Raw genomic sequence first — 6,530 nt, 5'->3', positions numbered from 1 at the left:
AGTCACTTTTGAGTTGATTTAATTTTGATGACAAATAGCCACTACAATTAATGTCACATTTTTAAATTAGGGAAGTACCCAAAATGTAAAGGCAGCTTATTAAGCCAAAAATTACACTGATCTATAAGTAAAACGCCTCCGTGTAACAGTACTGAAACTTTTGCAGGTCTGAGTCGCTAATAAATGTCAATTCAGTCCAAATGCTGGTTGACTGTAGTTTCACAGACAGTCTGTGGTCTAAATAGTGTGAATTAACCATAGAAGGGGTTTTAGTCTAAAGGAGTGTTTGTGTCAGAACAAAACACTGTCTGTACATTAGGCAGGGCAAGGCACGGCAGGTTTAGCTCTATAGCACATTTCATGTACAAGACAATTCAAAGTGCTTTGCATAAAACATTAAAGGCATTACAGCAGGGAAGCAATAAAAATTAGAGGCATGAGAGAAAAAAGAAAAGAAGAAAAAAAACCAAATAAATAGATAAAACAGATAAACAGATAAAAACTTTAAGCTTTAAATAAACAGTGCAGATCTGAACTTCTGAATAAAAACTCTATTCAAATGCAGCTGAGAACAGGTGGGTCTTTAACCTGGATTTGAATAAACTGAGTGTTTCAGCTGATCTGAGGTTTTCTGGGAGTTTGTTCCAGACATGTGGAGCATAGAAGCTGAACGCAGCTTCTCCATGTCTGGTTCTGACAAAACAATGCTCTAATATTTTCACTGTACAGGTTCTTTATCCTGGAACTATATTAGAAATATATTGTATTAATCACGGGTGTCAAATATATGGCCCAAAACCACCCCAACAAAAGGGTCCAACTGGGCTCCTATGTTGAATTTGTGACATGAAAAAATTACACTGAAGATATTAACATTCAAGGATGTTAAAATCATTTTAGTTTAGAAGCCACACAATTTGATCTTGAGTGGGTCAGACCAGTAAATTACTATCATAATAACCTATTAAAATTGTACTTATTTTTCATGTTTCATGTTCATTTTATTCACATTTTTTTAAAGGATGCTTTGTAGATGTAAACATTTTCAGAATGTAATTTTAGTTTTTTTCACTGTTATTATTTTACTGGTCTGACCCACTTAATGCCCCATGTGTTAATTTTTGCTTCATTTTGCTTTCATTTTTGTTATTGGTATAAAACATAAGTAAATTAATAGCGTAAATCTCATATTATCTCAACAAAAAAGTTAAAGACATGTTAAGATCAAAGGGAGGTTACACTAAATATGACCACTGTTGTTGATAGAAGCTGTTATTGAACCTGAAACTAGTTTTTCCTGCTGTTCATATTTTACATATATCCAGATTGGATCTAAATATAGAGACAAATGCATATGTGTGGACATTAGAACTTCACTAAACCAATAAACAGAATGTTGGACTGGAACTTTTACACAGGACTGTAATTCAGGAATCCATGAACCTTACAGCCTCTGGGAAGAAGCTAAACTGTGAATAAATAATGGGCTAAGAATAGACTCAGTATGGTTTGCTTTGCGATATTAAATCACTATAATTTGGTTAAAACTAAAACATGTGATTTGATTCACATCTAATGGCAAAATAAAACATGTCCAGAATCTGAGCAGATATTACTGTGGCTGGACAGGTACAAACATGCACTTCAGTTTTCTACTGAGTCCATGACTACAGCAGACAAAGGCTGTGTACAACAAGGAACTTTGGCCTAATCCTGACATGTATAAACCTGGCTTTGGAATACACATTAAAAACATTGTGCCTTATCTTGTCTCAAAACTAACAGGATTAACTCAGAGATGACACTGTTCATCTGAAAAGTGAAATCCTATGAAATCAGGACTAGTCTGAACAAGTCATAGCCTACATATTAGACACTTCTATCTTCTAATACAGTAGTTCCAGACCCTAAATGTACAAAACAGCACCATAAATTGTCATAAATCTCCATATTTACTGACTCTTCTACTGTCAAGACAAAAATGAAAATACACTTAAGTAGAATGTTGGAAACAGTCACCTCTACCACTGACTAGAAAAGTTAGAAACATGAAATAAATTAGTTAAATACTGAATAAATGCATGACTGAGGGTTGTACTGTTTTAACACTACCTCTGAAAGTCTCTGTTTTCTTACTCTTTCTTTTACATCATTCCAGTTTGTGGCCTCATTTGTCATTTGCTCTGTTACATCTTTTATGTAATTTTCACCTGTTTTGTGTCTTTTACATCATTTCTATTTTGTATTTGTCATGTTGGTTTTATGGTCTTAGATCCATTACATAATTTTCACCTCATTATGTCTTTTATGATGTAGGTCTCCATTGATTTTCATATACTTTTGGAAGGGACAACATTTACAAGCTACTACAAACATGAATCACTTATATATATTCTTATGTATTTTACTCCCGATAAAAATAGCTCTGCAACATATTTTGGATTTCAACCCTAAATTTGAGAAAGGCAGGTTCAATATATCATTTTGAATCACTTAACAGTGTCAGCTAATAGGCTATTATTACATTTTCATGTTTTTGGTTAACCCATAAAGATCCAAACATCTACCGTTGACCAAAAGTATCTACTGATCTAAACTGTTGATCCACTAATTCTGTCAATACATGTAAATAATTGGTGCAAAATGCAGTTTGTCATCTTTTCATGGTCATCAGATATGACTCATTTGGATGTTCAGAGGCTCCATAGTGAATGTGGAAACACCATCATCTTCTGCAACATTGATTCACCAGTAAAACCCATGGAGTTGGATCAATGACAGTGAATGGAGACACTGAGTTTATGTTCAGTTAATGAGAGATTGGAGTGAAAAAACTCACCTTTTCTTCAGTTTTTTCAGTTTTGACTCGGATTCCACGCCCACTGCTGGGTCTGCAGCTCTGCCTCAGGGAGGAGGAGGTGACACACACACACATGCAATGATAGCAGACACACACACACACACATACGCTCAGCTAACTACTGACTCCTTTAAGAAACTCCCAGTGATTGAGTTTACTGTTAATGGTGTCAATTTGTCATTTTTAGTAGATAGTGGGGCTACATATTCTGTTATCAGGCATGCAGATTTAACACCTACACCACAGTTGAGTGGAAAAACTATTGTTTCTGTGTCGGCTGGGGGTAAACAGGACAGAGAGTGCTTTACTGTTCCGTTGACATGTGTTTCACAGGAATGTTCATTCCAACATTCGTTTTTACTCTCACCCATCTGTCCCATTAATTTGTGCGGCCGGGATTTGATGTGTAAATTGGGGGTAAAACTTGAATCGGGTCCAGAGGGGTTAATGATAACTCAGGGAAACACTGTCGCGGGCACAGGCCTCCACTCGCATTCTGTGTATGCACACACAATGCTTAGGTATGCGGCTGGGGCTCCAGACTATGCATACCAGTGGAGGGTCTGTTCTCCCCAAATTACGCAAAAATGGGTCGAACTGTGCGCCAACAGAATTCAGCCTGGCGCCCATGTTTCACCCCCTGACGACTTATATTGCGCCTCTCATTTTAGTCCTGGTGGCCCTGATTCCACATACGAGGAAAAATTTTTCCACACAACTTCTGATAAGCTCACAGCTGGGTATATGTTTTGGGATTCAGAGTGTTGTGCTTTGTCTGTGTCTCTGACTGATAACCAACGTCTTTTCTACAGGCTTGATGACACACCGCACATTGCACTTTCCAAGCCACGTGGTATGGATTGGAAACACGTGGGCTCATGGATGAAAAAGGCCTTGTGGGTGTCTGATTGGCGTGCCACTGCTGACCCCACCGTCATGTTCTCCCCCCGGCTGGGGGGATTCAGGCAGAGCATGACATCAGTGTTTCACTGTCAGAAAACTGTACAGTTAGTAGATGATGAAACGCTCATATGTGTGTCTACATCTCCCACAGATCCCCCTCCCGCCTCTGTGCCACCCGAACTGGCTGATATCCCGTCTGGTGTCTGGGCTGCGGGTCCTCATGATGTGGGTCTCGTCCGAAATTGCCCACCGGTCATCGTCACCCCGCGATCTGACTACAGGCCATGTCAGAAACAGTATCCTCTGAAGCAGGAAGCAATCGATGGCATAACTCCCGTGTTCGAAGCTTATTTGAATGCGGGAATTATAGTCCCATGTCCTGATTCACCGGTCAGGACCCCGATTTTTCCTTTGAAAAAGGCACGGACCCCCCCTGACCCAGACACATGGCGGTTTATTCAAGACCTGCAGGCAGTAAACAAAGCCGTGGTTCCACGCGTGCCCACGGTTCCAAATCCACACACAATTTTGTCACAAATTCCGCCATCTGCGTCTCACTTTTCTGTTATTGACCTGTCGAACGCGTTCACATCTGTGCCTGTGCATGCAGATAGCCAATATTGGTTTGCGTTTCAGTTCAAAAACAAAATGTACACATGGACACGCATGCCTCAGGGGTATTGTGAGGCCCCAACCATTTACAATTCCATTTTGGCTGAGTCGCTGTCCCACCTTGACCTCCCACCAGGTGTTGCTCTTTTGCAGTATGTTGATGACCTTCTCCTTTGTTGTCCTTCTTCACAGGCTTGTGTCGAGGCCACAAGGTCGTTGCTGCTTCACCTGGGGGAGGAGGGTCATAAGGTCAGCGCCAAAAAGCTCCAGTTTTGTAAACAGCAGGTTGTGTTTCTGGGGCACCTGATCTCTCAGAACCAAAGGCTCATCAATCCTAAACGGATTCGAGCCATTCAGAACATTGCTAGGCCGGTCACGAAAAAGCAGATGATGTCATTTTTAGGTATGACTGGTTATTGCAGGGCGTTCATTCCTGATTATTCTGAGCTCGAGCACCCTCTGACATCATGTATTCATGGTAAGGGCCTGAATGCACATGATAGAGTTGTGTGGACATCTGAGGCTGAACAGGCGTTCACGTCTCTCAAAATGGCCTTGGGTTCTGCCCCTGCTTTGGCCCTCCCTGACCCGGCCAAACCATTCACACAGACTGTGGATGAGAAACGTGGGTTTATGTCTTCTGTTTTGTTGCAGGCTCACGGTGACAGATTACGCCCGGTGGCGTATTTCTCCACTAAACTTGACTCTGTGGCTGCGGGTCTTCCTTCTTGCCTCCGTGCCGTCGCTGCATGTGAAAAGGCTGTGGCTGCATCACGTGACATTGTTGGGTATAACCCTTTGACTGTGTTGGTTCCACATTCTGTCTCTGTCATTCTTTTAGAGCAGAAGACCTCACATCTGTCCGCAGCCCGGTGGCGCAGATATACCACCGTTCTGCTGGACATGCCAAATGTCACTGTGAAGCGCTGTACGACGCTTAACCCCGCCACACTACTTCCGACTGCTGAGGATGGAGAACCTCATTGTTGTGAGGCCGCGTTGGAGCAGACATGTTCCCCTCGCCCGGACATCTCTGATGTGCCCTTGTCAAACCCTGACTTTGTTTTCTTCACAGATGGTTCTTCTTTTAGGGACGCGTCTGGCACAAACAGGGTTGGTTTTGCGGTGTGCACGTCCGTCGACACGGTCTCCTCAGGCCCCTTGCCCTCACACTATTCAGCACAGGCGGCTGAGCTCGTCGCTTTGACGGAGGCCTGTAAGTTGGCTGAGGGCCATTCTGTCACTATCTTTACTGATTCCAGGTATGCCTTTGGTGTGGTGCATGACTTTGGGGCCCTGTGGAAGCACCGTAGATTTTTGAAGTCCGATGGTAAGCCGATTCTGAATGCATCTCTTGTGGCACATCTGTTGGATGCTGTTCTTCTCCCTTCTGCTATTGCAGTTGTGAAATGTCAGGCGCATCAGAAGGAAGACACTGACGTCACGCAGGGGAACTCCCGAGCAGATGCAGCTGCCAGGGCTGCTGCGTCCTTGGAGGCCGCCTCCTCCTTCTTGTCTCAGCAGTCAGAGGGGGCCCCTCCCGCGTCAGTGTCTGACACACAGTCCTTTGCCACTCCTGATGAAAGGCGTGTTTGGGCCTCGTGTGGTTGTGCACTGGATTCTTCTTCTGTGTGGCGTGCTGCTGATGGGCGACCTTGTCTACCCAAACATTTCTTCCCCTGGTTTGCTAAGTTGACACATGGCGTAGATCATGTGTCTAAGGGAGGAATGTTAGATGCTATAGCACAGTATTGGTTCACGAAGGGGTTTACAGTAGTTGCAGAGAAATTTTGCAAGAAATGTCTTATCTGTGCTGCTCATAACACTACAAAGTCTTTCCCATGTCGCTCAGCAGGTCACGAGCAACCACACCTCCCCTTTGACCACCTTATGATGGATTTTGTGGAGCTGTCTCCAGCTGAGGGTAAAAGTATTGTCTGGTGATGGTAGACATGTGGTCCAAATGGGTTGAATGTTTTCCTGCAAAACATGCAGACAGCTCCACAGTGGCTAAGGCTTTGTTAACTGAAATTTTGCCTCGTTGGGGGATCCCAAAAAGGATCTCATCAGACAACGGTACTCACTTTGTGAACACAGCACTAACTGAGTTAGGGAAAATGCTAGGTTTTGATCTCAAAACACACTGTGCATACCA

This window comes from Sphaeramia orbicularis, chromosome 1 (assembly GCF_902148855.1).
Source record: "Sphaeramia orbicularis chromosome 1, fSphaOr1.1, whole genome shotgun sequence".
Taxonomy (NCBI): domain Eukaryota; kingdom Metazoa; phylum Chordata; class Actinopteri; order Kurtiformes; family Apogonidae; genus Sphaeramia; species Sphaeramia orbicularis.
The sequence above is the reverse complement of the archived record's forward strand: the minus strand, read 5'-3'. Positions refer to the sequence as shown.